This window comes from Danio rerio, chromosome 20 (assembly GCF_052040795.2).
Source record: "Danio rerio strain M-AB ecotype USA chromosome 20, GRCz13ab, whole genome shotgun sequence".
NCBI classification, from domain to species: domain Eukaryota; kingdom Metazoa; phylum Chordata; class Actinopteri; order Cypriniformes; family Danionidae; genus Danio; species Danio rerio.
In genome coordinates, this window is record NC_141040.1 from 17,881,340 (window position 1) to 17,891,796 (window position 10,457).

At 37.0% G+C, this 10,457-nt stretch overlaps 1 long non-coding RNA gene across 1 annotated transcript in view; it reads left to right on the forward strand.

Moving 5' to 3' along the window:
* Positions 1-10,457, forward strand: part of LOC147839117 (uncharacterized) — a 490,241-nt gene that overhangs the window by 353,430 nt on the left and 126,354 nt on the right. The window lies entirely within an intron of this gene.

Genomic DNA, 10,457 nt, shown 5'->3' on the forward strand with positions numbered 1-10,457 from the left:
TCCCATTGTTTTGTGCTTACCGTTTGATTAAAGTTGTTGCACATCCGGCAACGCAGTGGCGCAGTAGATAGTGCTGTCTCCTCACAGCAAGAAAGTCACTTGTTCGTGCCTCAGCTGGGTCAGTTGGCATTTCTGTGTGGAGTTTGCATGTTTACTCAGCAATCGCTTGGGTTTCCTCCAGGTGCTCCGGTTTCCCCCCAAGTCCAAAGACATGTGAGTGTGAGTGAGTGTGTATGGATGTTTCCCTGAGATGGGATGCGGCTGGAAGGGCATCCTCTGCTTAAAATGTGCTGAATAATTTGGCGGTTCATTCAGCTGCGGCGACTCCAGATTAATTAAGGGACTAAGACGAAAAGAAAATGAATTAATTAATTAATGCACATCCGCCAGTTCCTGACTCTAAATAAGCTAGTTTTAGCTTCTTGTACATTAAAGTAGCATTCAGAAAAAGTACCCTGTGAAGAAACTAGACACAGAGGCAAAAATAAATAAATTAATTAATTAATTAATAAAAAAAAAAACTTTAGATGAAAAAAGTAGTCCTCACAGAGCAGTGGCTTAAGGACAAAAACCTGATAAATGTCTTGAAATACAAAACAGTCAAGAAATCTTCAGGGGCCTCATGTACAAAGACTTGCGTGGAAATCATACTAAAACATTGCGTACGCACAAAGCTGTAAATGTGCGTACGCAGAAAAAAATTCAGATGTATGGAACACTGCGTACGCCGAATCCCACGCATATTCTTTTGTACATCTGAATGAACGTGAAACTGAGCGCAACATACACGAGCACAAAACCCCTCCCTGCCTCCTCCCCCGTATGAATATGCTAATGACTATGCTAATGGCAAAACCCAACGAAAAAGCAACGGCAAAATCAAGCAAAAAGAGAAACTTTGAACAGAATGTGAATTGAAGGTGCTGCTTTCGGGGGTAGGCCGAAGGAGAGTTTAGCTGATGCGGTTAACACAGTTAAGTCTGAACATCGCACTGTGGAGTTAAAAGAGAAATAGTGTGATTTATAGGTGTAAAATGTCGTAGTAGCCCTTATCAGTCTTAATGGCGCAGCTCGTAAAACCCATGTTAACATGTTTTGACAAATTCGAGCATGAACTCGGTTCGAATCCAGCATCAGATGAACTCATTCTTCTTTTTTTCCCCTGCTACATATCAGATTTTGCCCACTATTTATCACAAGAAAGACAAGTAGGAATCATTAATAAGTTTTTGCATCATATTTTATTTGCACATTTATTGAATGGAAATGTTTCTGATTCACTCATGCAAATTCATCTTCAGATAGTGTCTTTATAGGAATGTGCGTGCTGTAGATCGCTCCCTTTACAATGGGAAAACAGGCGACTGCTGCAAATTGCGCTTTAATGTTTGGCTGGTCAACTGTATGGTATGGAAACCTTATATACCTGATAGATGAACCCGTCTCATACAGCTGCCATTGCAAGGCTCAAAGACACTTTGTAGAGAGGAATTTAACACAATTGCCTCTAGGAGTCACCAATGGAAATATAACAGAAACGCACAAAAAATGTGCGTACGCCAGCCATAAAGCTGGCGTGGAACTGCGCACAGTCCCACGTTCAGTTCATCGTTAGTAAATCCAAACGTGAGCGATTCTGAGCGTGAAACCTGGCGTACGCAAAGTTTTTGTGCGTACACAGTGTTGATACATGAGGCCCCTGGTCTTCAAGTGCGATAACACTATAAAAAGTGGAATATTCAACTGAGTTTTAAAGAAATAATACACATCCTGGCCAAATCACCACATTGGGCATACATTAATTTTTTAATAATTCAATGACCATTCATCAATCATTTCTTTTACACAATTGCTTTGAAAATGTGATAATTAGTGTCAACTCTCAATACTAGTTGCTGACTTACAGTCTTTCCTTGGGCCAGGACTTCTCTTAGTCCAGCATCAAAGGCATGCATTTGAAACCACTTCATGGAACTAGGACTCTGTAGAATGGGTTTGGCACCAAAAGTATCTTTGAGTGAAATAAAAGCTCCTTCACACTCCCTTGTCCACTGGAACTTGAAAGGACTCTTTTCAATAAGGTCAGTTAGTGAGGTAGCTAGGGATGAGACCCTGCGTAACCACCCAATTAAACCCTGAAAGAATATCACTTGGTTTTGTTTGTGGCTTTGTTTTGCATAGCTGTAAGCTTTTCAACTTGCAGTTTACACAATAAGGTGTCCTACACACTTCTGTTTTGACCCATGAAGTTTACAGGTTAATGGTAAGTTCAGCTTTTTTGAAGCCTTTGCAAATGCACCAAAGAGATGGTCTAGGTCAGGGGTGTCTAAACTCGGTCCTGGAGGGTCGGTGTTCTGCAAATTTAGTTTCAACTCCAATTAGACTAGCTAATCAAGCTCTTAATAGGCTTTTCTAGAAACATCCTTGCAGATGTGTTGATGCAAGTTGGAGCTAAAATCTGCAGGACACTTGCCCTCCAGGACCGAGTTTGGACACCCATGCCTAGGTGTTTCTGCCATGTGTGACTACAAATCACAACATCACGCAAATATGCCTGTGCATATTGATCAAATCCAGCAAGTATCCTATCCATAAGCCTCTGAAAAAATGCAGGGGCTCCATGTAAACCAAAAGGCAGAACAAAACCAAAAAATAACCCAGCTATACAGAGTCCAAACAGTCTATAGCTGTCTGTATAAGCACACACACACACACACACACACACACACACACATAAGCACCAAGCACACACACACAGACAAAGCTCTCTCTCTCTCATTCGCGCACACACACACACACACACACACACACAGCGACAAACAAGCTAAACACAGCACCACGCTGTCTCATTCACACCTACATACATGTGCTCGCTCTCTCGGGTGTCGGGAGCGATATCGCTAGACGGCCCCCTCCCATCCAGAATTAAACCAGTTACCGACCGCTCCAGCGCTTTATTCGGAAATTTATTACTGCTCCGCAAAAATCTGGTCGGGTCCTGCAGCTCCTGCTGGACAGCCGTGGGAATGCAGACCTCTACCCTGAAGTCTGCAGTGCATAGACATCACCAGATGCTGGGTTTTATTTTTGGTGGTGTTCTGCTAGGTCTCTACAGCAACTGTCTTCTGTTCATGCTTTTTCTTGGGGCATTTTCCCTTCCGTTTTGTCTTTAGCAAGTGAAATGCATGCTCAATCGGATTCAGGTCAGGTTCAGCACAAGGGTCCTGAAACAGACACATCCAATGATCATCATTAACCAAACAGCATTTGTCCAACTTTATATTTTCTTTCATTTACAGAATCCAGACACCTAGCAGACACAAAACAGACACTCGGGAATGTGCACCTTGCATACTGTATAACTAAAAAAAATTAACAGAAAAACCATTTAAAATCAAAATAAACTAAATATTGTGGTAATTTGCATATATTCAATACACCACAATGTACTATATTAACCAATTAAAGACAGAGAATCTGAGAGCATATATATATCATAGGAAGCCCAGCTGGGAAAGCTCTTTTAAGTCTTGCAATAGAATGATAAATTCACATTTGGTCCAGTTTATGGCCTGAAACCCAATGAGGCTTTCATTAATTTCGGACATTCAAAAATAATTGACATGCATGTGGGTCGAGGCTGAAAGTGGACGACCTTGTTGCCTGTTTTTTCCACCCAGTTTTCCATAAATGTTTGATGCTTAATTTAGCTTGCAACCCAGAGAAACAGACTTTTTAGGTCAATTATTTTAAATGATAATATCGCGGCTTCTCCAGAACCTAAAGTCATATGATTCTAAAGACAAACGTTCTGATCTGAATGAGGACTGTTCTTCCATAACAAACATCAAATGAGGATTATGGCATATAATAAAAATAATAATAAGCATACTTGTGTTGTGATGTGAGGGAATTAACTATCCAAGGTCCTGAGCACAAGGACATTTCTGGGCTCTAAAAATAACGCAATGCATCAGACTTCAATGCCTAAACCGATCAATTGGACAGTTTAGGAATGAATCTATAAATACAGGGTGTTCGTCTGTCTTAAATGCATAATGGATTTTCATCTCCCTCTCCAAACTGTGACATTTGCAGAAGTAGCCTCCGGACGTCTCAGAGTAAATGTTGAAAATTTCCCAACCAGATCTGAAAGGTCATACACTATTGATCCAGATGATGCATCGCCATCTAATCTAATAATGCAAACATGCTTAATGTTACATGACTATCTGCAAGAATTTTGTGCATTCTTTTAAATCCTTTGTTTTCATTCTAAATGTCTAAATATCAAAAACGCGATCAATTGATAAAACTTGAAAACTTATGGTGTAACCAGGCTATAGGTTGAGACTGGTAAACACTAAGGCAGTTCATTAGAATTATTAGTTATAAGAGCAATATCACACGAGTGCATGCAGCCACATCGCACTGCTACGAGTGGGATATTGTATTTATACAACAGTTCGGTGGCATAATCGTGTATATAAAAAAATAAATAAAACACGGAGAGTCATAGAACCCTTTTGTAAGAGGAACTACTTTCATTCACCATTGCGTCATATCTGCAGCAGACATCAGAACAGCAGAAACCATTGCTCATTCACCAACGTCACTTTAGAGCTAGTGTTCGAATGATTATGTAGCTTAATGTCTGAAGTGATGACAAAACAGGTGAGTTTGTTGACATTTTAAGATTATACGACTGAACAGCATGAAATGTCATCAGTCTACAGAGATGACAATTGCACTGTGGTTAAAAACAGCATTACAATATATACAAAAAAGAGATCTCGACTTAGAAAGTCTTTTACCTGTGTATTAATGATTTGATCAGCTGTAGTTTGAAATTACAATGTTTTCTCTTGAGGCTTATTATGTGGTCTCTGTCGCCATCCTGTGGATAAACATCATCAACTGTCTTTGCTCAAAGAGAGGCTAATGGCCGTCAAAGTGCTGTCTTTCAGCAATTGTAAATATTTGAAAATAGGCACTATCCTTGTGAATAAACTGCATAGTTGCAATTTAAACAAATACACTCTCGACTAAAAAAGCTCAAAAGTACTATATGTTGCCCAACAGCACCAATATTTGTCAAACTGTAGAGTGTCCTCTGCTTTTCACTGTATGTAAGCAGAGCAATACAACAAGGGTAAAGGGTTAAGAGGCTGCAGCAGTGCTGTTACTGGAAGAATATCGCACAGCTATGAGCCAATCAGATTCAAGAACCAGACTAAACTGTTGTATGAATAGTAATATAAATATGAATCATTAGTAGTTATGTGAAAGCAAAGGAGATCACATGGCAGTAACAATTATGCAGTGTTATTCAGTGTATTGACAAAATTTCTATAGGAAGACAGGAAGACATTTGTTGTATTTCATTTCAAAACCACTGGAAGTGATTTAAGTTACAATTAAGTTACAATGGCAGCTCCTGCTCTTACCTGTGAAGTAAGGTCTATAAATCAAAGGCCATTTTAAAAATGGCCAGGGGCTGCTAATGCAGCCTGTCTTCCTGTTTTAGTAGAAATAAAGTCAATGGATGAAATATCCAACACAATCTCACGAAAATCCGTGACTTTTTTATTTAGTTGCTAATTCATATGAATTTGTACAATCTCATCCATACGATTTAGTACAATTTGCTCAGCCTCCGATGACTGTTGGATTTAGGGGTGAGCTTTGATGCCATGCCTTCTTTGTAAATTTTTATACAAATCATACATTTTCGTATAAGTAAACTTTAGAATTAGCCACGAAACTAACAAAATGGAAAATAGTACATTTCCTCATGGGATCCAGCTGGAATAACACTACCATGCAATCTCCTATTTTCATTGTATTAATTAAAGTCTGCATGAACCAGAAGTCAGCAAATGTAGTTAGGGGCAGGGGGTTACTTTTGCGTTGGAGGGGTGTGGTTAAGCATATTTTTCACCCAATCCGTCAAACTGACATCGGCAGAGAAAGACTGCCATTGCAAAGCAGAAGCAAATGATTAGATTTTGATTCAGGATTACCAAAAAAATATTTTAAAAAATTCAGTAGAAAACTTACACAGAATAGCTTGGACATGTTAATTGTTCACTTTAAGTTTAACAATGTGCTCTAGCAAAAAAAATAAAATAAAATAAAAATAAAAACTGCACATTTTGGTTTAATGCAGACTTTCCATACTTTTTGTCATGTGCATTTATACAGCACATACAATGTAAGCATGCATGTATGTAACCAGCAAGCCATTGTGTGTCAGTTTTATTTAGTTAATTCATTTATTTATTTATTTATTTTGTTTTCTGTGGCTGTTTAAGTGTAGAAAAACAGCCAGTAATTCATTCCAGGGGGGTATTCCAGAAAGCTGGGTTAACTTACCATCTGCTAAAACCTAAACTCTCGGTTGATTTACCCAAAACCTGCTTACCGCGAGTATGTTGGTTCCAAAACAGGTGACAAGAGTTAGTTAAATCAACCTCCTGAAGATAACCGCGGGTTAATGCGCGTGCACGGCACACACCTGAAGGCATTTTCAGTAGATCGCCGAATTCACGAGTCACCATAGAAAGTCACGGTGAGAAAAAAAGGGCAACGCACTTTACAGAGGCGAAGCTGGAGGTTTTAAACACAGAGATTACACATCTGCTTCAACGAAGGAAATAAATATAGAATAAGAAATAGATAAGAAAATAAAAAATAAATAATAAGAAAATTTATTAGTTCATTAAATTACACATGCCACCCTCCATTTTATTGTAATGATAAATTAAATTGCTCTTAAACATCCTTTTTGAGTATGTTGTGTAACCATTCATGCATTTTTTTTTTTTGCCATTAATTTCTTAAGGCCACAATATGTGTATTGACTAATAAGGCTTATAGAAATTGTAATCTTTCTGGAGCTAGAACTCTGTCCAAAGTCATTAAACACAGAAACATTATTATAAAAGGTAATATTTAATTACTGGAGCTCTTTATTTAACACTCTAGAATATTCTTTCTGACATGCAGCTAATAGTAAGAGGCCTGTCAAACTGCTGTGTCCTATAATAAAGGCTTTTCAGTGGTTGAGTTTTTGACTTAAACCACACACTCTGTCACTGTTGTAAGTGATTGTTGTCAGATAGCTTTAGGTTCTTTTTATTTTGCATGCAGACGAAGTTCCTTCTGCCTCAACTAACAAGCAGTGTAAGAATTTTCTGCACTTTTCCATATTTGAATATTACTCTTGGATCAAAAAATCTTTTATCTACATATTTAAATTCTAAAGTAGCTGTATAAGGTCCATCTTTATCCAAAGATAAAGTCACATGAGCATCAACTTAAGGTGAGAAATGTATATGAAAAATATGTTACACGTTGAAAGGTGTGTGTATAAATCAGTGTACAAAATCATTCATTTTATTTCAGGAAATGAAGAAATGAACAGACCAAACTATTTGATTAAACATAGTTTTTTGACTAATTATATTTTTTTAGCACTCTTCCATCTGTTTTGTCTGCTTGGGTCACTGAGATTTCCTCTGGGTCAGGCTGCAGGTACGTGTCATCGTATAAGGCAGAAAAGGGTATCTTTTGTCCTCCCGCAAGTAACAATGTAGTGCCCAGTAATGATTCTATTTTATAATACAAATATAATAAAAATAAACATTGTGTTAAGCAACATTTGCTTTATATTTTTTTTTTTACTATATTTGTGTTATACACTTAAATCATTACTTCCTGAAAATCAGCCATTTAGCCTCAACATAGTGATGAGGTGGGGTGTGTGATGAGCTGGTAAGTGGAAGCAGTAATGAGTTTAATAGTTGAAACATCAAAAGATTAAGGATATAAAATTAAGTTGTACCTGCACACTTATACTTAGGACAAATTTTATATTATCAGTGTCCTTTAGTGACTGATGGAGCTTTAAAATCGGCTGCAATTAATGCACACAATAGCATTTAGAAACCCTGAAAAAAATATTATATTAAAAAATGTAGGTGTGTGTGCGTGAATGTATATATAAGAACGACGTCCTACATCTTAAATTAAAGATATATTTTCCTACAAAAGACAAAGCTGCCACTTATTATACAGAAAAATGTGAGGGTGCAGAAAAGAGAAAAAACACAAGATCTGTTAGTGAGATTCGAACTCGCTCCGTTGTGCGCTCTGTTGTTCTTTATCGACGCACTGTCCACTACGCTATTCCCATGCGCTGTATCATCTGTGTAATGATACGCAGTAATTTATGACCAAGGAACTGTACAAAAGTGTAAAAAACAGTTCAGTGCGAGGCATACTGTACAGGTGGTCATACTGCCACATTGTACAGTTGCCTAAAATGCCCTGACGCGAATACAAAGAGCTGCACTGAATGTTTTTTTTTATGGTAAGCGCAGACCCGCGGTTTGTCACATTTGATTTCAAAAAGGTTTGTTAAATACATTAACATTATAAAATTGGTTATGAAAAAAACTATGCACTTATAACCCTCTCACAACGAAAAAACTTGTATCTGTGTGTCCACATCCATAAATATTCTCATCAAAAGAGCACGCAATGCTCAGTAAACTCTCTGAAACAGACAAACTCTGGAACATAGCAACTTACTCTCTGAACATAACCTGCTCCGGAGCAGGTTATCTTCAGAGAGTAAGTTGCTATGGCTACTTAACATACCCAGAAGTTACCTCCGATTTTGGAACCAAAGTTGAGGTTATCCACCTACTTACTCTCAAACTTACCTGTGTATGTCACATAACCTGCTTTCTGGAATAGCCCCCAGGAATATCTGAGTCATGTTTATATTTTCTTCTGTCACTGACCATACTTTTGTTCCCTTTTTAATGAAAAGGCACGTCAAATGGAGTGGTGTGATATTAAAGTAATGGTTAATCCAAAAAATGAAAAGTCTGTCTTCAATTATTCACTCTCTGCTTGTTCAAACATGTTTCAAGTTTTCTCTATTGAACACAAAAATTAAGGCATTTTGAAGAATGTTGGTGTTTCTTCTCTAATATGTATGTCATTGTTGACCAAAAATTGACTTAGAAGTTTTGTTTTTTTGTTTGATTTGTGTTGGTGGGATTTTATTGTGTTGTGGAATAACATTAGCTTTATCGATTGCAGTGCAATTTGGCATTATTCGGTTGTATTTTGGTATGATTTCATTGTGTGACTTTGTTGTTTTGTGGACTTATGTTTGATTTTCAAATTCTGTTTTGTTTTGTGTAGTTTCCTTTATGTGTTGTCCTGTTTCCATTATGTTGTCTCTTGATTCCATTTTGTTGTGGACTTATGTTTAATTCTGTTATGTTGCGCACCATATTGATGGTTATACCACTTTCCAACATTCTCCAAAATATCTTATTTTGTGTTCAACAGAAAAATCGAATTTGGGACTATTTCAGAGTTATTTATTAGCAAGGTTGTAGGTGAACTATCCCTTTACAATCTGTTATTAAAGGGATAGTTCATGCAAAAATGAAAATACACTCACAGTTTATTGACGCTCAAGTGGTTACAAACCTTTATGAACTTCTTTTTTGTTGTTGTTGAACATAAAAGAAGATATTTTGAAGAAAGCTGGATGTCAATGCTTACAGGTTCTTTTTTTGTGTTCAACAGTAGTAACCAATTTAAAACAAGTGAAAGATGAGTATATTATGACATTTTTGGGGTAACTATCCTTTTAACGAAAAAGAACGACTGCCTTGAAAATGAGTTAGTAGACTCTAAAAAACATTTTTGATATTGATTTATATTTTAATCAGTTGAAATTTTTAGCCTTCTGAATTATTAGCCCTCTGTATATATATTTTCCCCAATTTCTGTTTAAAGATTTTTTAACACATTTCTAAACATAATAGTCTGTTCTGTAGACAATTGCAAAAAACAAAACAAAAAACTAAATGCTCAAGGGGGCAAATAATGTTTGCATTAAAATGTTTTCTTTTTTATGAAAAACTGCTTTTATTCATTCATTCATTTTCTTTTCGACTTAGTCCCTTTATCATTCCGGGGTCGCCACAGTGAAATGAACCACCAACTTATCCAGCATTTGTTTTACGTAGCGGATGCCCCTCCAAATGCAACCCAACTCTGGGAAACATCCATACACTTATTCACACTCATACACTATAGACAATTTAGCCTACCCAATTCACCTGTACCACGTGTCTTTGGACTGTGGGGGAAACAGAGCACCCGGAGGAAACCCACGCGAACGCAGGGAGAAAACAGCTTTTATTCTAGCCTAAATAAAACCAATGAGACTTTTTCCAGGAGAAAAAAAAGTATTATAGGAAACACTGTGCAAAAAGCCTTCCCTTTGGGAAATATTTGAAAAAGAAACAAATAATTTTGACTTCAATTGTATTTTTTTAAATTATAGAATAAAGAAATACCTTTTCAACAATTTGTCACATGTTTAGGGAATGTTTCCCTTCGTTTTTATAATCTTGAGTCAATGA